Source organism: Rhinolophus sinicus, chromosome 7 (genome assembly GCF_057876585.1).
Source record: "Rhinolophus sinicus isolate RSI-liver-muscle chromosome 7, RSI-T2T, whole genome shotgun sequence".
NCBI classification, from domain to species: Eukaryota; Metazoa; Chordata; class Mammalia; order Chiroptera; family Rhinolophidae; genus Rhinolophus; species Rhinolophus sinicus.
In genome coordinates, this window is record NC_142507.1 from 3,571,956 (window position 1) to 3,595,145 (window position 23,190).

Genomic DNA, 23,190 nt, shown 5'->3' on the forward strand with positions numbered 1-23,190 from the left:
GATTTGCACAATTAATAATATGTCGTGCACAAGGTTAAGATTTATTGTAATTTATTTCAGCATTTATGTGTTGTTAACTGACTATTTCAATCTGAGAAGTAAATGGTTTTAATATACATGGAAGCTAGTTTTTATTGCTGACTTCTTTCATTCTCATATTATTTAGTGTTCTTTATGGTGGCTGTTAGATTAAAACTGACCAATAGACAGGTTATTTGCCTAATGTAGATTTTCGCAGGTACTCCAATCTGTCCCAATAATCTATGAAAGGACACACTCTTCCATCCCTTTGGACTGTTATGCCAACACCTTTGGACACCTAGTGTCCCCAGCTTTCTACAAGGATAGATGACACAGTCAGCTTCCCTTTCACCTGGCTACCACCCTGGGCATCGTCTACACATCACCTTTCCTGCTTTTACAATTTGTGGCTAAGCCTTTGTGGTGGGCACATCAACCTCCACTGAGGCACAAACTGTGAGGGGGAACCCTTTATGCAAACAGCAAATGGTGTTAGCAAGTGATTTAAGGTGAGCTCTGTACAGAAAGAAAACATAACTGTGGAAGCCCCAGTCCATTGTGGCTGGGAACACTTCTAAAGAGAAGGACAGAAGAGTCCCTAATCTGAAAAGCAACCACATTCATGGTCTTTAAGGAAGGGGTTCTAACAATTCTCTTTCTACCCGTTTATCACTTCACTGTAGTTCTTCCCATAGTTCTTCTTTCTGACAGAAACCCCCTTAGAAGGCAATTCAGTTCGACACCCGTCTGTACAAGCATTGCTAATTCCTCTCAGAGTACTTTCTCCTCTCACACAATCCTAGGTGAAAACGGTTGGTGCCTGCGTCTCCAGCCTCTGCCCAAAGGGCGTCAGGAACCCCACACCTTCCTTTTGGTTTCCATGAGAATGGGACTCGTCATAACAATTCATATTGTTGCAACTAGTATTTTAAGCCATTCTTAGAATATCTTTGAAGTAGTTATGTTTCTTTTCCCCCCATCTCTCCCTGTGAATAGTTACAAAAGTAAAGAATACAGGACCTTGCAATTGTCCCTCAGGCCTCCGTTAATGTTTTAATAATCCAGTGTGCTGCTCAGAAAAAAAAACAACCTCTAAACTGCAAAATTCTTTCAAATGGACATTAAGATGGACTTAAGTGTGTATTACATAAAATTTGACAATAATAGGCCTGAATTACAAAAAAAAAAAATCATGTTTCATGATTATGAATTTAAACCATGCTCATGGAAGAAAATATGTATCCCTCTTCCTTGTTTTCTACATATGGACACGTATAACATACGTGTTTCTAGAGATTGTGCTGTATGTAAAGTTGTGCATCCTTCGTTTTCACTTGATATCATGTTGCAAGTACTTCTGGATGTGAGTTGCGGCTTCTGTAGAACTTTCCTACATAGCAATGCCTCTCGCTGGCTGTGGGTTCTTGCAGCTGGGTGCTGGCAATAGCTCTGTCTTGTGGCAAGACCCTAACAGTGGCTCCCAGGAACTCGCTGACGTTATCAGCAGTAGAGCTTCCACGTGAAGCAGGACCTGTGCCACCACTCACTGCACCCCCTAAACTATTGCCTCTAGTGACAAGTGCTGTGCTGTTACCCTCTTTCAAATCCCCAGGAGTGACCCCAGGAAACCCTCTGCATAGTAATACTAAATGACATATCCTTCCTTGCTCAGTGTCCTTTCCTGTTGGCTAAACTTAAATCCCGATTGGTGCTAGTATTTTATCTCATGGGTAGATCTCCTACCCCTGGAAGTGTGTGCCTCCCCAAGTCTTTCTTTGCAGAGTCAACAATAACCCGGTGAAGATTTCTGGATTGAGATTTTAAGTATCAAAGTTAAAATTTACCCTCATTGGCTGTCGGTGCTACCCCAAAACAGTCTCCATTCACAAAAGCATTTCCACATTGACATAGAGAAACAGGAACTTCCGAATTGGGTCATAGGTACATGAATAGATGATAGATGATAGGTAGGTAGGTAGGTAGGTAGGTAGGTAGGTAGGTAGGTAGATATTTTTATATCTTTGTTCCAAGCCAGTGGTCGTGGTGTTATGAGCACTGCACTCTAACCAACTGAGCCACCCGGCTGCCCTAAACAAATTTCTGATAAGTAATACTTGATATTTTACTGACAGTAATAATGTATTATGTATACACAATTCATCCTGCAATACAAAGTAAATATTGTGACATCACTATTGCAATAGCTACGCGACCTAGAAATCAGTATATAATATCGATTCTCAGTTTGTTGTAAATACTGAAATGTAATTCAGGTGAAAACACCCTCAACACTTAGCCCAAAATAGCTCATGGCTTTATACATACCAAGTTAAACACTACGCTTAGAGTTCATTTTACAAAGGATATACAAATTATTCAGAGATAATGATTGAGCTGGTTCACTTAATTAAAACCTATTTTGCCTGTTGCCTATAAATAACCATAATATGTTAACAAATAGAAATTAATCCATTATAGTTGGAACCACAAGAAGTAACTCTTGCATAGTTACCCTGTACATCAGAATAGTAATTGCAAGAATTTGAGTATACTGCCTTCACAATAGTGTAGCATCACTTCAAATGAATTACACTCTTTTCCCTTAAGAATTTATAATAATGTTCAATAATAAATAATAACCTGTAGGGCAAGTATAAATGGAGGTGGAATGTAGAGCAGTAATTTAGCAGAAACTCAACTCCACGGGCTAAATTGATCTATGCTGATAGCTTCTGCCTGTACAATTTGCTTCTGCAGATAATAGCATCAACTGCATCCCGACTCCCCAACCTGCCACCTCAATTGACGTCTCTGTTTACTGTGCGTAATAGTAGACACTAAAGAGGGACACTCTAAACTCAACCCACACTTCAATCCATAGTAGAAGCACCTTCCAAAAGGAATGCAACCTATCGAGAGAAAAGTACGACCACTTTATGTCACTCGAGGTGCTGTGGTAGCAGATAATAGTTTAGTCTTACAGCACTTGATGCTTTTTGGAACTGTGTTTATTGGTGGTGTAACCAACAAGACTGAGCATTCCTACTTCACAGGAACATTTTCATAGAAAAGTAAGAATTTTAGTTTTCTAAATGTTCTGCGATACATCTTCTGCAATTTATATGACTGATACCTAATTACTGATCAGTAATGCATGAAGACACGTGTACAATTTCGTAGAAATGTTGTATTACAGGTTGGTCTTTTACGATTTATTTCAGTTCTTGGAAGAGCCTTAGAGAGAAGTGGAAGAAAACTAGGAAAAAATATGTTTAATTTTTAACATTTATACCAAACTAAACTATACTTTCAAAAACTATTATCCCTGACTAGTGCGGAAAATGCTACTTTAAAAATAGCCATTATTTGTAAATAAACATGCAAACTTATAATATGTGAATTTGTGTTCTTCTTGGATGTGTACAAAGTTAAACCCTCCACCTCATATGCCCGTAAGTGTGTGTGTGGCGGGTGGGGAACGGCTTACGTCCAAAGCCCACTTTCCTTTCACTGCTTATTAAGTTGTCCTGTTCATAGCTGAGCATCACAGAAAAATACCGAAGGGGAAAGATAACTTCCAAACTGACGTCCCAGCTGGCTGTTATTTGTATTCGGTGTGTTACAGTTTAACTTCCCTTATGTTTTTAACATTTCCCAGTCACTGTCAGACCTCTTCGTTTATCTTAAATGCAGATGCCATCGTATTTGTTTTAAGCACAACAGGATTTCACATGGGGATTTTTCGTTAGAAAGCAGCCGCTGTGCTGGGAGAGCTGAATGAATGATGTGCTCCCACTGTACTCACCGTGTGGAGAGCAAACTGCAGCTGCTGAGTAACCAGCCAGCCTCAAGCTTCCGGGGCTGCGAGAAGGGGCATTGATGTCCCCACTCACAGCCATCCTGGGGCGTGCCCGGCTGCCCGGGGATGTGATGACTCACCTGGTTTCACACTTGTGCAGGGACGCAGGCTGACGCTAAACCTTACCATGCTCCACGCCTGCCACAGCGTCCGTCAGGGGCTCTGCAGCCCTTCGTTGTCCAGTGTCCTGAACAACTGCCGTGGGCACCTTCCCATTACTTTTTGGTGCCTATCCTGCGACTCTGCTCGTGTTCTCTGCACGGCCACACTGAGCTTTGCACCTCGTGACGGGCTGTGCTCCTCTCACACACATTCCGGCTTCGTCCTTCTGGCTCTCCTTCCGTATGTGTTGCTCCTCTGTATGGAATCTGCTTCCTTCGTGTCTCGTGTGGATAAGTTCCATATCTTCCGTGTTTCAGCCTCCCCGTCCTTCCCTGGAATTCCAGAAGGCCCCCTCTACTTCTGCACATTACACTCGGATTTAGCGCCCTCATAGCATTTATATCGCAATTTCTTTTTGGCGTCCTGCTGACATGCTTGGGAAAAAAATAAACATTTGAAGGCATGGACTATGTCTCAGGCTCAAATTTGTCCCCTGGACATAGTGCATGACTAGCCAACAATAGCTGTCAGTGTAGAAATAGTGAATAACGGGACGGGGAAAATGACTGTGTACCATAAGCTCACAACATGAGGCCCACATTAATTAGTATTAGTCGTAAAAACAGAAAACATGGGAAAAAAACAGAACAAAATATATGCGACTTTCAAAACTTAACTCCACATGAAAATGGATAAGGCATTTCATGAATTAAAAAAACACAATGAAAATAAAAGATAGAACGGTTTACATTAATATTTAAAAAGTTACACATAAAACTAAAGAATAGAAGGCAAACAAAGAATATTTTAGCAACCAACTTGATGAACAAATCATATTTTTAATGTACAAAAGCTTTTTACAAAGCATTAAAAAACACTTAAACACATTAGAAAAAGATGGGCATTTCTTTAAAAAAAATTACAAATTGACAAAAACGTTTGTAAAAGGTAAATTCTCTCTGGTAGTAAAAATATAAATTAAAATAACTATATAAGCTTTTGCACATTAAATTGGCAAAGAAAGTGGGGAAAAAGGTCACGGTGGCAAGAGTATAGTAAGATAATCACGTCACACAGTCCGTGCTGGATTCAAAATTGGCAAGACTTTTCCAGAAAGAAAAACGCCCACATGCATTAAGAGACTTAAACATACGCATATTATTTAACTCTGGATTTCCAAATGGAGGGATTTATTCTAAGTTAACAATTGAGATTGTTTGAAAATCAATATATGAATCATATTTTAAAGTAGCATCATTATAATACCTATTGGGGAGCCAGCTAACGTTGCCAAAAGCAGTATATAAACTCTTACATACAATATAGTGCCTAACATGAAAAACACATTATTCAGTAACTAAGGAAATATTTAGTGCCCTAAAGATTGTTGTTCCGAAGTTAGGCAGGTGAGGTGGCGTTTCTCCTTTTGTGATGCCGCCTTTGCTGCCGTGGCCTGAACGCTCCACCCACGGCAGAGCTGCCAGCTCCCCAGTGGGGCCCCGAGCCTGGCTCTGCGTGGAGCTGAGGCAGCAAAGGAGGAGCTCAGATGGGCCTGCTGCCTTTTTGCCTCCATGAACTGTCACCCTTGGAATTTGAAAGAAAAAAAGAAAGCCAAGACCGGGGTAGTCCCTTCCTCTGTTTTGGTGTGCCACAATCCTTCCCAAAATAACCAAGTAGAGGGCCAGCTACCTATTCAGTATGTTTGATGCAAAAGGACAAAATGGAGAGAGAGAGAAAAAATAGCATCCAAAACCATGTCACCCACATTTTGAAAGGACTTCCCACAACCAAGATCAAAGAAACAGTCATTTATATTTTTCCTATTTATATGGTCTCATTAAAATTAATTATAACTTATGTGAGTCTTTTTTGACACATTATGAGAAAGTCATCTAATTTATTTTTTGAGAAAATCAGCTTTCCAATACCACCTATTAAATAATCACAGTTTCCATTAATTTTTAATAAAATGTCAAATCTAACATATATCAAACAATGCCTAGGACAGACATAGTACTTATATTTAAAAATTCTAATTTTGTTCCACAGATCGATTTCTTCATATTCCCATGTGGTGCTTACTAGTAATTGTTTATGATAGTTTTTCCTATTAATTATTATAAGTCAACATAATCATACAGTTTGGTATATTGCAAATGCTTTATAAAGGCCGATAACAAGATTATATTTTTTGCTTATTAAATTAAAACAAGGAGGTTTTCTGAGAAAGGACTTCAGATGTGCTCTTTCATCTTTATAATGAGTATCATTGATGTGCTCTCTCTTTGGCCTACATTAATCTTTAATTTTAATAAGCACTGCAATTGATATGACATCACCGAGGCCACCAGGATGGCTTCTCCTTCCCACTTTCTTGGCTCCGGCTTTCATGCATCCCTTCCTGGTGAATCACACTCTGATTGTAAGTCCCCAGGGTGTGTTCATTTGAGTGCAGGGCTCCCGTGACAGCTGTTCTGAAAACCTAATAAGGGAACCCACGCCTGAGATGCAGCTCCCTGTGGATCACTTCAGGACCTGAGGATGCTGATGGTCTGAGGTCTAACTCCCACTCCCTGGGACTGGCCGGAGCTTTTGCCGTTGCATACCCTCCTGGATGTCAGGAAAGTCACAGCTCAATGGTCAACTACCGTGCAACAACCCACATAGGGAGGCAGCTCCCTGTAGCCGGGGGCATGTTGGTCAGAATTCTTGGTACACAGGCAGCATTCACTCTTACACGCATGCCTCACTGGATGGCATCTGTCTGCTGCCAGCATATTCTCTTTAAAAGTTGTGAGCATTGCTTTAAAATGAGCACCACACACATTTGGTGACAAGACGATATTCTAATTTTAATACATTAAACTGAAAACCCAGTCATGCTGCTTTCTTCCAAACTCCAGGGCATAACTTTCTACAAAATCAATTGTTTCTGGTGAACTGGCACACCTGAGCCAATGGGTAACAAAAACAAAGGAATGCAGGCATCAGTATCCCACGTGGCCCTGGACATTTAGGTGCATTTATTCATCACAAGACCCTAACAGGTACACACCCCTCTCACCATCACCTCCCCCATTTTAGGGATGAGTAATGGAGCTTTAAGAGGCTAAACTGTCACAGGCACATTACTAGCACGTCGTGGGCCTAGCACTGAAATCCTACTCTATCTGACTCGGCATCTCAAACTCTGTATAAATACAAAACCATGTACTTCAAGAGAGTAGCTCTTAACTAAATACCCTGTCTCGGAACTAAATTTGATTTCAACCATCCCACAAAAATAAGGTTTATAACCTTTTCTGAAATGCCCCTTTTTTCTCTCAATAGCATCGACTAATGCCTTGCAATTTAATATTCTTTCCAATATTTAAGTTCAATGTTCTTGCTGAATTTTAGGCTTATTCTCTTTCACAGGAGTATCAAATAGATGCTTGACACCAAACATATAATGTATTCAGGTAGCTATTGCACAGAATAACCCTCTCCCAAAGGAAAAATATTCCGAGTCCCCTGGAAAAGTATGCATTGAGATTAGCACTGTTCCCTTTCCTTTTAAATGTCACTAATAAACAATATAGGTTTAAGGACAAAAACCTGAGGTCACAGACAGGAAATGGTGCTTCCGAGATCTGGCCTGCCCCGACTGTCAAAAGCTGAGAGGAAATGGAATCTTAACTCTCAAAGCTTGGTAAATCTATTTTTATCTGCAATAAGAGCAGACCACAACATCTGGAACCAGGGCTGTATACTAGAGTACTTACTGTCTTATTAGCATAGTACTGGGAAATAGCTCACTGATCAAGAAAATGATGCACCAGAAAGAAAAATAAAGAAAACTCAGATTGCAATAAGGCAGGCGACACTTACTTCCCAGTGGCCTGACACATGGACAAATGCTTCGCGAGCGTAAGGTATTAGGATATTTGAGTGAGGCTCCTCATCGCTCTGTTACGAGTCACAAAGACCTGTGTATCCGTGTGCACTTGGTCTCACGTGTTAAATCCTTCGTGACCTTGGGAGGGAGCGTCATGGTTTCCTTTTCCTACTATTCTTGCAGTAATTCTGAAAATATGACTTTTTTCTTGTTTAATGTCACCTTCCTCTACCCCTTTCTTTTCCATGCTTAACACTGCCTTACTTAAGCCATGTGTTGTTTCATTTAGGACATGTGGCTACGGCGTCCTCGGCTGGCTTAGTTCTTTCTCTCTCATACCTGCCCTCGGCCCTTTGAGCCAATCTGCGTCTTCCTGACCCACATCATCACTGGCTCTCTCCAGCTCTGATCGTCTCTAGCCTTGACTTTCTCTCCACCTGGCTCCAAACGTCTGTCACCAGGCCCCTGACCTCGCGTGCATTTGGACTTGTATTTCCAGTATACTTTCAATCATCAGGTTGTTTTCAATAGACGTTAACGTCAACATGATCCTGACCCCTTGGGTTCCCTGTTTCTTTCGGCAGGAATGCCGTACTCCACGCCCACTAGTGTAAAACTGAGGCTCCCATTCGAGTTAGCTGAGCACTCCAGTACAGTGGTGTCCAATACACATTCCGGCAATCTACCCTGTGCTCTGGCACTAGAGTGAATCACTGTCATTAAAGCCCCACTTTTCACTTAACATCTCCCTGCTAAAATGCTAAATTGTTTCCCCATTACACGTCCCCCTGCAAATCTATTTAAGGCATTTTATGTCAATCAGCGTTCCAACAGAGAAACAGAACCAGTACGGGATAAATATTTATTGCAAGGAATTAGCTTGCGTGATGGTGGAGCTGGCTGGGTAGGTCAGAATTCTGAACCTACCCAGAATTAGGAAGGGCAGGCTGGGATTCTCGGGCGCGGGCTGAAGCTGCTATCTGCAGGCAGACTTTCTTCCTCTGGGGAGCTGTAGTCATGGACTTAAGGCCTTTCAGTGGATAGAATCAGGCCTGTCCAGATCACCCAGGACAATCTTCCTTGCTTATGATAATCTAATTCTAAACTTCAGTCTCATCTACGAAACACCTGCACAGCAACAGCAAGATCAGTGCTTGATTCAATAACTGGGTGCTATCGCCTCGCCCCCAGGTTGTAGCTGACACATAAAACTGACCATCACATATTCCACATTGAATGAGTGAGTGAATGAATTAGTGAGTGAATGAATGAATGAATGAATGAACGGACCGACCCCCATTCACTCGCTAGCCTACCTGCACAGTTGCAGAAGAAAAGCCATTGGGAGGAGAATGGAACTTGGAGAAACTAAATCTGACCGCCTCCAGCCCAAACAAAGCAGCAGCTTCTTGCCCAGCGGATCCCTCTGCGACCCCAGACGACCAGCTCATTACCTCCCGCCGTGACCTACACGTTATGCCTTCCATTGTTCCTCAGTCTGACCTCTCCACTGGAACACCAGCTCCTACCCTGCAGTCTCCATGGCAGCCTTTGTTCAGGGTGCAGCTAAGCACCCCTCGCTGAGTGAAGCTGCCTCGCACAGCAGTTTGCTCTGGACTTCCACGGCAGGTGAGGGTCACAGACCCAATTTCCCAGTTCCCACGCACACTGCGTATTATTCATCTTTGGTGTGACTTCCCCAGCTAGACTATCGTAATGATGAGTCCACGTGCAGTTGTGTGGTCCCTAGATATGTACTAGGTCAGAAAAGACTGTGGCCACACGGCCCCTGTGACACTACGAGAATGGCTTCATACCCGGCTCTGCCTTTACTGGAATACCATCCTGATGCCTGCCATCTCCGCAGCCCAGCGCAACCCCCGTGGGGTGCTGCTGAGTCTGTTGGGGCTGCATCCGCATCTCTCTGCCTCCCTTTTCAGTCCCCTTCTTACTGCACATGACCACCTCTCCACCAGGCCCTGCCAGCACTGCTCCATTGGCGCTCTCTCTGCAGTTCTCACCCAGAGTCCCCACTCTGCCACCCGCCTAAGGCTGCGCTTTCTGGAACTCGTAAGAACAAGATGGCACGGGCCCTGCCACCTCCGATAGGCTGTGTGCACAGGGAGCACAGGGATGCTTAGTTCCTGCCGATGTCACTGGCGGTACTTCCGAGGGTGGGACTGAGGCATGATATCATGAAGGCATATCAAATGACACTTGCTTTTCAAAAGAAAAATTGTGTTTCTTTAGTGATTTAATGAAACTGCTCTCCATTTACGTATCACACATTCTAGAAGGGTAGCCGGAAAATGCTACTTACATCTTGTTATTATCCCCGCCGTAATATGGTGATCCCAGGGGTCTATTTCTTAGAAGAGCCAGGCCTTAACTTACAACAAGTTGTATTACAAAATTAAACTCTTACTCATTAGGCTGGAACCTGGAATGTCCTCTCTCATTGAAGGATGTTATTAATTAAAGATGTTAATTTGCTGAAATAGGCTAAAAAAAATCTCAAGGTAGATTTAATTCAGCAAATTCGGCTCAGCATATCGACTCTACTGAAAATGGAGCCATTTTTGTAGCACAAGCTGCACTTTGGCGCACTGGGAATTTACCTTCCGACCCGGGCAGGCCCTGGACAGCCCTGCGGACATGTCGCAGTCGTGGATGTCACCCACTGGACGTCTCCACCAAGCACGGCCACCGCCCACACAGTCTACATGGACCAGTTAGTTCATGACGAAGCAGCTATCCTTTCTCCTAGCACCATGATGGAGGAGAAAAGGGAGGAACTGCCTCGTTGGGTATCGAGAGCAAGAACCGCAGGAAATGTTAGCACATGTCCTCTCGCGTAGCACTTTCCTTCCGCTAAAATTATTGTTCTGGAAATCTAACCTTTCCTTAACATTGTGTGGATAAACCCGCCTAAACCTCAGGCAATTAAAGATCAGGACTTGGGAGGACAGAAGCTGTCTGTACTTCACTAGTTTGTTCCAGTGAAGACCAGCATTATAGGTTCTGTCAGCACAGGTGACCCTGTCCATCCTTCCAAAAATATCAGGTCTGGGTTTCCTTTTTAGAAGACTTGAATAAAAAATGCAGAGCACTTAAAAATATACACTCAGCTGGAGAGGGAAGAAAGGAAAAATGAGAGGAAGCTCCTTTGCCTGGTGCAAGGGGAGGAAAACGCCTGTCTGTTTCATATGAAGCCCTGGGACTAATCACATTAAAGGCATATTTAGTAATTTCATTTAATAATTTTTCCAAGATACTTACGAGTAATTTTAATCTATACCTTTTAACCTATACCTCATGTTCCATTATACATAATTATTCTGCTTGCTTATTATACCTCTTAAATTATAATGATTAATTATACACATTACATAATTAAATTGTGAACAATGATTAATCATCATTGTATTCTTGTTTAATTATACTGCATATTTCATTTTAACTAGAAAATGGGAAGTGCTGTAACTCACGGGCTGGCCACATTCTCATAGGGGTAATTAGCCTGGATTTCATTACAGGTAAAGAAACGAAGGTCCAGGTGAAGTGACTTATCCAAGGTGAAACACGAATATATCTTGTCCTTGGTCGGAACCAAGAGTAGCTTAGGATGCAGAACTTCCAGCCATTTTCCACAAATCCAAACCAAAGAAAAACAAAAGGGTTTTCTCTCCAATGAATAATATAATATGATTACTCTTAAAGAATATAACCTGTGTTCTTCTTTTCCAGAATCATATGGTTCATACAGGGTTTCAGAGAATGCGGCCTACGAGTCTTTCCCCTACCTACCTACTGACAGGAAGCTGATTCCACAGCCATCACAGCCCCCGCCTCTGACCCCAGCCTGGAATAGCTTCAGGATGTCCTACTTCCTAAATGACCTCCACACAGCTCTCATCTCCAGGTGGCAGTGTCAGAGACCTGTGACCCAGGACATAATTATGCCCCTTTTCTATTACAATACTCAGCCACACTATAAAATGCAAAGAGGGAAATGAAGAACTGGTAGCCATTATTTTAAATCACAAGGCAGATTTTTCTGCTACTAAGGAAGTAGTCAGATTTCCTCTTGAGTAAACTGCACATAGTTAAGTTAGGGCCATTGATGGATCTTTTGATTCTTGTAGAAATCAAGGCTCAAGCCTTAACTAGGAAAAGATAGGAAAGAAGACGGTGAACAACAACAACATTGCCTGTTTTAATCTCTTGTGTAAAGCAGTCTTCATAGCTCCTGAGAAAGTCTCATGGCTCAAATCAGAATGTAGTGCCGCCCACCCTACCAAGGTGAGTATCGGAAGGCAGGGTAGTGGCAGACTTGGCTGAAGGAATTTGCAGGAACCCTCTAGTTTCTGTGGATTGCAGCACTTAAATTAATTCCCTCACCAAAACTCCATGCAATGAGTGGAAAACATTCCTAAAGGTTTGTTGGGAAGTGGTTAGGAAGGGGAAATAGATGCTGAGCAGCAAAAAATAAAACATAAAAACAGATGTCCACGACAGAGTCTAATCAACATACTGGGATTTTTTAGGCTTTGGTATCTAGATGGTTCACCATAATTCAAAATTTAGATTTATTTGTGCGTTTGGGGAGGGGGGTTTGTTTACATCAAACTGGAAAGATACAGCTCAGCTATTCCTCACAGCACCTTGTAATAAAGAGACATGTGAAAATATGGCTAATATATTGTTATTTCAAGAGAAACTAGAAAAACCAAGAATCATAGGTGGAGTATACTAACTTGCTCGTAGCTGTTTTTCTGATCAGCCCTCCAAATAACAAATTTAGCATCTAACTGCAGATACCATGGTTACAATGCCAAGAGTTAGGCTTGAAATTGTAGGCTTTAAAATGCACCCAAACTGATATATTGGCTTCTTAGGACGTTCGGCCGCATGTGCACGAGATCACATATTTGTTTATGAAGAAATGGGTGTCTGTAAGATAAGGTGATATACACCATTAATTATAGATGGAAGCCAGGAGATGAGGACAAAGATGACGACTGTTACATCCAGCTCCTTACCCCAGGCTGCACAGTGCAGGAGCTAATAAAACTGCTCTAATAACTTTGAACCCAAGAGGTAATTTACATTTTATTAGGTGGAAGAAATTTGAAATTGTTTGTTGCAGAAGATTAAAAAGAGGGGAAATAAAGAGAGAAAAGAGACTGAAGCTTGAATTAGAAATGAGATTCATGATTTTTCTTTTGATCCACAGAATAGCAACTGTCTGTACTGCATTATAACTTCATACGATTTCCCATCAGGTTGTCTGGAAATCGACTCTTTAAAGGTGATGATGCTGAAAAATGGTGTCGAAGAAAAGGAAGATTTCCTTTTTTTCTTTTTTTTTTTAACATTATTGTCTCCTGCAGCATCTTACTAAGGAGATACACAATAAAATTATATCACTCATGCATTATTTAACATCATCCCCCCCGATTTGCATCTCTTGATTTTAGATGACTCAAATGTCTGAAAACAGCCCCAGGCATTTTAGGTTTTGAATATAAATCACCTATATAGCTTAAGAATGTTATGTTAAATAAAATACCCAATTCCCCAGCCTCAGTTATATGTGAAAAATATGTATTTTTGCATAACAATAACTTCATTTTATATTGCAATATCTCATTTGTTCATTGGACAATTTTTGATTGAGTGCCCACCGGTACAAGGTGCCTTGAAAGGGATGGATGAGATGCTTATTTAATTAAGAAAGCATTACTCCTCACACAGTCCACACCTCCCATACAGGCAAGTGACTCTGGTAAGGCCTTGCTCATTTTTAAAGTAATGTGGCAGGACTGGTCACCATTTTCTAGCTCTCTAGGAGCAACTCTTCAGAGTCTATGGTTCCTGGTAAAAGAATCCGACAGGCTTCCCTCAATCTTCAGTTGCAGTGAGAATGGAAGATTTCCTGAACCTTTCTTTTCCCTGGGAGTCAGCCTGGAGCCACGGAGAGAGCCAGCAGGCAGACAAAATTCTGGCTCTGCTACTTCTTAACTTCTGACCAGGAGCAATCACTCCCTCTCACCTTCAACTTTCTCATCCTGTCTGCACCTCAGAGTATCTTTCATCCATTTGTTGTGCAGATTAAATCAGGTAATAAAAATAGGTGCTTTACACAGTGCCTGCAATTAGAAGGAAAAGAAAACCCAGGGGGCTCTTTTCTGCCCCCATCCATCTGCGATGCAAGATTTCCTCGAACACAAATCACCCAGAACTGGGTGAACTAGGTCACTGATGGGAACACAGGAACTTCCTCCATTTCGAATAACTCACTGCTACAAATGATGACTCATGGAGAGTGCGTCCGTCACCACTACCACCTAGCTAAGTTTTCCCAAACACAAGGGGGCATATGTATTCCCATTAAAAAACCAAAGTCATAAAAAAAGGAAATCCACAGAGAACAAAACTTAAAAGAAACGAAAGCCCAAATCACAGAAAACGTCCTTTTTAATTGTGGGGTTTTCTTTAATGTTCAGAGTTTGGTCCCCACCCCCCACCATACCTATCAGTAAGGTCGACCTCAGTGCAGTAATCTTTCTTACTCTGGGATGTGAAGACCTTATTTTTTCTGGAAAATTGCTTTGAATTTTCTTCAGGTAAGAGCCATTCTAGCATAAACACACACTGTAATTTGGTTTTGGCCTTTGTTTTGCCGGGAGAGATTGAGCACGCTTTCAGAAGGCATCGCTGCCTTTCCCTGCCCATTTTTCCTTAAGAGATCAGGCTGACAGTGTTATTTAATGGGTAACTTTATGCTTTGTGATTTTTCTGTGAATGTCTTCTTGCACTTAAGCTAAAGGGATTTACTGATGTTAACTGAGGTGGTTTCATTGCGATGAAAGCTCAGGCTTTAACTGGGCAAATCTCAGGCTGATAAAGACGGTTCCCATGCTGTACGTCACAGGATACGCACAGGCCTTCATCGCAAGGGGTGGGAAAACGGGTGGGAAACACTAACCAGATACACCTTGTAACATCCTTCTCCAGCTCTCTGTGCATCTCCAGCGTTTGTTGAGAAAATACTGAGAATGATACTGAATTGATGTATTTCCCCTGTGCCACAGTTACCTCATTCGAACACGAAAGATTTAAACTAGATGAGAAAATGACTCAATAGATGTGCAAACTTCTGTCACATATACAGACAGCCTCCCCGACGGCCCCAGGAATCCCTGTGTCCTGTGCGATGCCCACCCGTATTAAATGAGACTGGCCTGTGGAACCTACAGGACACTGTGGAAATGATGGTGTGTGCTTTCCAAGGTTAGATCCTGACAGTGTCACAGCTTCTGTCTTGATGTCCTTGGGATCATGTGCTCTAAGAAGCCAGTTTCTACGACCTGAGCACACACAGGTCCCAGGAGAGACCCATATATCCTGACTGTAACCTCGTAAGAGACTCTGCACCAGACCACCCAGCTAAGCCAATTCTAAATCATGATCCACAGAAACTATCCAAGACAATACATTTCTATTATTGGCTTAAGCCAATAAATTAGTTTTGGGGCAATCTATTATGTGATGATAGTTAACAAGAAGTAAATGGTAGTTCATTCATTCATTTATCCCAAGTTTACAAAGTGTATTGAACCAGGCATTGAACTGGAAGGCTGGATACAAAGATAAAGAAGCACACAATTCACTGAGAAAGAAATAATGTAAAAATAAAACTAAAAAGCACTTTTCTTGGCATACAGTATTATAGTAACTGTGATTGTAAAAGCTCCATTGCTGTAATTCTTTAATCAATGATTAAGTAGCATTTATACAATTCTTGGGCAAACACAAAGTAAAGAATTTTTCCTAGCCACTTGGATATATGCACTGTGATTATTATAACTTTCATTTTCTTTCAAAATGTGTCCTGGCTAGCTAATTAATTTGGCCAAAAACACGTCTCATGAACAGGGTCAAATCCTTGGAAAGAGTTTTCCAGTCCATGGACAAAGCTCACCTGGTCTTCCCTCATCACCAGAGAGACCGGCCAAGAGAAAGCATCACAATTACTTAGCAGCAAGAGGAAATGCAAAGAGAACAAAAAACAGAGAGCCAACAAACCCACCACCATGTACACGCTGCACACCTTATGAAACGGTGAAACTACCTACAGCACATTAAAGTATAATAGTTACAGAGACCCATCTGAGTTTCGAGAACTGCAAAGGGCTGGCTCAGACATCATGCTGATCGTGGATTTGAATGACGCAGTTTGCAGACAGAGCAAAAGGGACACGTAAAGTAGCTCACTATTAGTCAGAAACGCTAGTTAATGCAAGAGCAGAAATGTAACAGAGAATTCCAATGCATATTACTTTCCAAACTCCCCCAAGTGGCATCTTCGGCAGTTGAAGAATCACGAATAACAGAAACGGGGCTGAAGTCACTGCTCCCAAATTTGAATTTTTGTTGAGGCCACAGACTCCCTCTTGTTCCCTTAGCAGGAGAGTCAAATGTCTGTTTGATACACAATCTACCAGAGTAAAATAATGTCTTTGTTATCCCACAAAACGAGATCATCTTGTGAATTTGACAATGTCACTTCAGAAAGTTGTGTAATAATTCCTCAGAAAGATAGTTTAGAGCATAAAGAATAGAGATCTTGCCACAGGGCAATACGGTTCGAATGTCTAACTTTTCAAACAGCAGCCGTCCCTTCATTTAGAGTCAAAACACAAGATCCGCAAAGCTCCTCAAAATGAGCTGCTGGAACTGAGTGTGCTTTGATATTCAAAACTTTGTCACAGGAAGAAACTGACAGGTCTGACAATACCATGTGTCAGAATTTTTACTGAGCGATATCGCTGGGAAGGTACCAGAGCCCGGAGTAGCCAGGCTTCACTCACTTGTTTCATCACAACACTTCGGCTACAGCACAGTGTCCCAGTGAGTCTCATGGTGTTCATGATTATTTTAGCTCTAGAATGTTCTATTTACAGTTTCTAAGGTCTAAAATATTAAATATATTAAAGAAACATCAAAATATGACTTTTCCCATAATTTTCATGTGCGAATAAGGGTTATTCCATTTGTTAATCTAATAAAAAAGACAAAATCTTCACTTTTTCGTTGCATTATTAACTCAAAACAAACATCCCTCAGAAAAGTTTTTACCACACAATTATTATTCATATTTAAATCCACTTAAAAATTGAATAACTATTTTTATGGTCTTCCAGTATATGACTTAACAAGCCACACCTTCCCAAGTGCCTAAAAATAACTTGGGAGAACCTAGTAAATTAAACTTATAAATATAGTTAGTCAAATTATTATGATTACCCCATTATAGTTTAGGGTATTGGCAAAGTCTTTTTATGTTTTTCACCTTGAAACCACAATTCTAAAATCAATTGTGCATTTTAAATTGTAAATTTGAAACTAAGAAAATTTCAGATAGTCTAATATGCCAAATTCTCGTGAACATTTACAAACACTTAAGAAGGCCAATTGCATATATTACCCCTACCCTGACACCAATGCGAGACTAAGCGAGGTTTGATTTATTTCTCATTTCTGTTTTTAGTCCTAACCTGGCCCTACTGGAAATGTACTTATCCAATGAGGAAACACTCCAATCAGCTCAGATGTGTGGTTGCCATCTCAGTGAGCTGGGGCTACCTACCAGCCACCACAGTGGTCAGATATGGGAAGAGGGTGGGTGGGTTGCAAATAAACGTCTGCAGTGATTTCTCCTTCATTAAAGAGGATACACTGATATACCGTGTTTCGTTCTCACCTTGCTCCCCGAGGATTCACAGTCCATACTTGACGGATAGGATATTAACTTTCACACGTGAAGAATTACAACGTTATACTTCAGTATTTTATTTCACTATATAAATATGTATGCATCCTAAAATTACAACTAACAGTCTTTACTGAATTCTGTATTTCTTATTTTCTCATTTATCTTCATTTTTCATATTTCCGATTCTTTACAGTGATGTTAATGACATTCTATTGTATCTTCCACGTTCTCAGAACTTCATACATAACTCGGACGTCATCACAGACGAGCAGACAGCAATCACACGCGCCCATAGGGCCTGCAGAAGACAGTGCGATCTGTTACCCAGCCCTCCTCCTGCCAGGGGTCAGCGGAGCTGGACCGACGGCTGCTTACGAGCCACGGTCACAACGCGCCCTGTCAGTGATGACTGCTGCTTCACCCATTCTTCTCATCATTGCTTTGGACCGCTTAGAATACATTTCCCTATTGAAATCTTGTGTAATTATTATCAACAACAGTATTGATGACGCTTGTGACTTTAATCTTTATTAAAAGGAATCTTGATGGGGTTGAGTACTGTCTCGGTGGTGAGAAGAGAAAAATGGAAATTAAATTATATACACTCGCAGCATCCTATTTCTGGTGCCATTTCAGTGACAAGGAACAGTTTCTTCAAAGAGAGAGTCCCGGCGAGAGCAGGGTCCTGAGAACTGAGCCCCTTTAGCCCAGCAGCGCACCCTGCAGAGCTGTGTGCTTCTGTCTGGGGGTCAGTCTGTTAGGGCTGCCATCTGGGCGGGACGCCGCACACTGAGTGACTTACACGTCAGAAATGGACTTTCTCCCGTTCTGAAGGCTGGGAGCCCGAGACGGAGCAGTGGCCAGGGCTGTGCTCCCGCGAAAGGCCAGGCCAGGCTCTGCTGCAGCCCCCCTCCTGGCTTCCGACAGGTCCCGGGCTGCGGCAGCGTCACTCGAGGGATCCTTCGTCCTCTGTGCCAAAACCTCCCTCCGTGGAAGGGCGCCAGCCCAGCTGGGCGAGGACCCCTGCTCACGCTGCATCCCGGTGAGTCACATCTGCACCAACCAGAGGTCCCACATGAGGTCCCATTCTGAGGACGGGGGAGGGAGGACTCCAACACACGGACGTCGGGGGGACACAGCTCAAGCCACGTCACCTGTCCCGAGTTGCCTAAGAGCACAAGGACCTCAGCTCTTAGAGACTGAAGGGGAGCTAGTGACAAGGCATCGTCCCACCTGAGACCCAGATGCAGAGGTAGGGAAAGATGGCAGGCAGGTGCTGTAGGAAGACGCCACCGACTGGGGACTGAGGGGGTATTTAAAAGGCGGTAACTCAAACTGGTTTTCCGTAAATGAAGAAAATGTCTTCACTTTCTAGAAGAAGTCTAAGGAGACAGAAAGTTTTTCTAAAGATAACCTTCCTGCCTCCCATTCTCAGCCCTGTCCCCACACAGCTGGTGACCCTGCAGCAGAGGTTCATCTACCCTTTTAGCTGAAGTATTTCTGGAAGAAGGCAACTGTGGTGACACTAAGAAACAGAACTGCACGTACCACTTGAGCTCACTCAACAGATACCAAACAATAGAAATGAAACTAAGATCCCTCTGAGTTCCAGACGAGGCTGTGTCTCCAAAATGTAAACACCACGTCTGGGCAAATGCTGAATTCCGGCCATTATAGTCCCCCTCACTTTTATGCTACGACCTATTTTCTCCTCCTAAATCAACAGAAATGAAAGCTCTGACGCCCCTTGATTTACTGGAGCCAGAACAGCGCATCCCACCCTGGGCCTGACTGCTAGCGCTCCCTCCCTGCCCCCCACTGTCCCCCAGATAATGTTAGGACCCCTTATCACAGCTGGAGTACACACCCTTAGCCTTGCCCCATTCAGACCCATCGCATGGATTACGGACAAGGTCTCCAGCATGTCAACAAAGGACCAGTAGTCCTGGGAGCTCGTGAGGAAGCAGAGTAAGTTACAACTGGTATCACATTCACGCTCCTGCCCAGCAGGAGAATCTCTAGGGTCTCTGCATTGGGAAGGCAAAGGCTGCCTGGGAGTCTGTGCTTCTCCTCGAGGGCTCTAAACGTCCCCACTGATACTGCTTCAGTGAGTGCGATGTCCTCTCAGGTCCTGAAGCACCGTCCGAGGCCGGTTGGCTGCAGGGACACTGACACGCTGAGCAAGGCAACAGCCACAGCCGCCCGACGTCAGCCTGCAGCCCTGTTTCAGAAGCAGCTGTGAGCTCTTCCAGTCCCACCAAGGTCTCTTGGCCAGGAACCAAGTTTCTGATCGCATCAATTTCAGTTGCATTGCCACCCCTCTGAACTATTTTTATGATCTTACTGTGCAACTGGACGTGGCTTAGCTGACACCACTTTTTATTCGCACTGGCTTTCCAGTCTTCGGTTTGGATGGCTACTTAGTCAAACCTTAGCTGGTAGCTGTGCAAGCACATTACGACAGTGTTAGTTAGTTCTGTACCTTCTCGCCCGGGCTGGGTCTCCAGCAGAGCCCAGGGCATCATACCTGGCGCGCCCTGTGAAACCTTCGGGAGGTGGCGCCCGGGCTGCCAGATTTGGGCCTGGCGCTCTGCTGCCCCCTACTGGCCCCACGCCGTACTTTACATGGAAAGACTTCTGGTCAAAAGCCGCCTATAGCTCAAGGAACCATCTATAAACTTGGCTTAAAAAAAGAAAAGGTCTAGTATGTGTTGAGATCTGGAATTCCCAGGCCATGTACTTGGCCTTTCGTCTATAGTCATGATTTAATCTTCTCAAATGGTTTGTGAGGTGATAGTTGTTATAACTCACTAGATAACTTGTTTTGAGGGAGAATTGCAGAGATTAAATAATGTGCCTAAGCAATTAAGCACATATCCTGCCCAGGTTTTGCTCTTTTGTAGCTGCTTATGCTTACTTTGCTCTGACTCAGGGCACAGGTTCACTGACTCCCTTGGCTCAAAGCAAATTCTCAAGTCGCCCAAAATATCATTTTATCATTATCAATAATAGGGTTAAAATTCAGGTATCTATGAATCGGGGCTACAGTTCAAATTATGTTGTTGTTGTTTTCTACTGTTCTCAGGATGTATAGTGATGCTCCAATAGAAAATAAACACTGGATACGAAGTCAAAAAGCCTGGATACCAATGACCAGGCTTGTCCTTGGGCAAACCTTCCAACCAGCTGAAGAGCCCTGCTCTTCCCACCTGAGTCAGCAGGTGCTGTGTGGGTCACACCAGCGCTGTCTGTGCCCTCAGAAGCCCCAGGGCTCCTTGAACATTTCATTCTGGATTCCCCAATGTAAATATGCACAGTGATTTTAATACGGATCACAATTACACATGAGAGAACGAACACCAGCATTTCCTATTGAACAACGGTAGGTGTATATTGAACATTTCAGACAGTAATGATATGCTATTCAATATGCAGGGGAAGGTGAAAGCAGCAGAAAGGAAAACGATTTTTGATGCAAGAGCTTATTCAAGTGAACAGGTATAAACCGACATGCTTTTTAATTGTTTTATTTTAATTCAAATATAATCCAATTTCCCTTACCACATAACCACTGTTACTACCTCCTCTGTCACTATAACTATTATTATTATAAGGTAGGAAGAGAAGAAAGCATGTTATTAATTTTACTTCTATATGTGTAATTATCATGTATGATGTTTACCAACTTCCTACAATAACATACAGAAATCCTTGTAATGGTCATATAACAGAGAGTCAACTTTTTTCCTGGGAAATATTATCAACAACTGTGTCAGCTTTCTTCTCCCATTTAAGCTATTCCCATGAGAATTAGTTCCCCTGTGACTAGTTATTTGTTATTCTCTCTAATATTTTAAAATGTAAAAAAAGTAAGGGAAATAGTCTTATTTCCAAAACAGTAGCCCTGTGAATTGCCCCTCAGGACTGTGGAACACCTTTTCTATATTATCCTGTGCTGTTTTCAATAGACTCATAAGCGCTTTTCTGACTCGCATCTTATTTCTACAACCTACTGCACCCAGAGATCTATGCAAATTTCAACCTAACCAATTCACTCCTTTTTAAAAAACACTTTTCATTTTTATCCATCACTTCCAAGGTACAGTCAAATCTCCTTTGAGGGACATCCAATTTTCCATGATCAGGTTTCTGCTCATCGCTTTAGTGTTCCTTCTTCCATACCCCAACTGACACTTCACAATTCAGTCGCATAAAACTGACGGCATTTCAAGAACGTAATGTTATGTCCATTGTCAACTGCTCTTCCCTCCCCATTCCTGCCCTTCTCTACAACCTCTCTATTTAGAGCATTTGTATTCAGTCTTCAAGAGCCACGGTCATCTCTGCAAGAGAGCTTTCCCAGGAGTCATCGCTAACCTTCCTCACCAATATAGACTCCACCAGTCACAACGATAAATTATGTCTGGTTAACAATATGATTCTAGCCCTAGACTAAGCATTGATTATAGAGTCCAGACAACAACTGCATGAAAAAGTTAATAATATGATCCTTTGATGCATGACAGAACTACAGAAAGGCTCATGAACCTGCCCAAGACCACACAGCCAGCCAGTTGCAAGGCCAAGAATCCAAATTCACTTAGTGTAGAGTCTGACTCTAGAGTCCCTTGGCTTTAACAACCCTGCGTACGTGACGTCCCACACACTGCCCTGCCCTGAGATGAGCCCGTCATATAGTCATCGCCCCACAGCCTACGGGGGGAACAATCAGATATTTCACATTTTCATCTACAGCACATCATATATGTCATAGTGTTCAATAAAAGCTTGTTGAATTTAACCATGCTCTATTTTTTAAATTATGTTATGCTTAAATTAAGTAGAGCTTTTCAAGGGGAAAGTGTACACTTATGGAGTCACGAATATGATAGTATAAATTGTTCTTCAGAAAAGAATTTGCGATAAATCAATAAAAGGGATATACATAATTAGGCTATTGAATTTGCAGGTAATAACATAAAACCTGCATTTTTCTCAACACTTTTATAAACCCCTGCAATAATTGGATGAAAAATGTCATGAACGCAGGGAACTCTAATTTGGTTTTCCTTGGCCGTTTAGAATCAGTGATGCAGAACAAACAAATATATCAACCCTAAGACTAACGATTAAAGACTGTGTCTACGCTGAACTCCTCGGCAACAAAAGCACAAATATGACATCATGGGTTCCTTCTATAATTGGGTAAAGTTTTAATTAAAATCATAACATTTTAGTAGTAGATATATCTATGTTGATTTCTAAATTATATAGGAATGCATTTCCAAGTTATTTGGAGAAAGCAAAACATTTTAATATTTAAAAAGTGTGTGTGTGTATATATATATATATATATATATATATATATATATATATACATCTTCTTCCTTAAATAATATAACTAACAGAAAAAGTTGTATATAATGTTCTATGTATAAATTATTTTCTATTAAGCAGGATATAATTACATAAATATAGATAGACAGATATAGATAAAGATTGACTTACTTAAGGCCATCCCTCAGGTTACAGATTTCTATTACGTATTTG

General features: G+C 42.0%; 1 protein-coding gene across 1 annotated transcript in view; it reads right to left on the reverse strand.

The window, feature by feature from the left end:
• Nucleotides 1-23,190, reverse strand: part of RALYL (RALY RNA binding protein like) — a 1,518,143-nt gene that overhangs the window by 1,256,308 nt on the left and 238,645 nt on the right. The gene's annotated exons all lie outside the window — the stretch shown is intronic.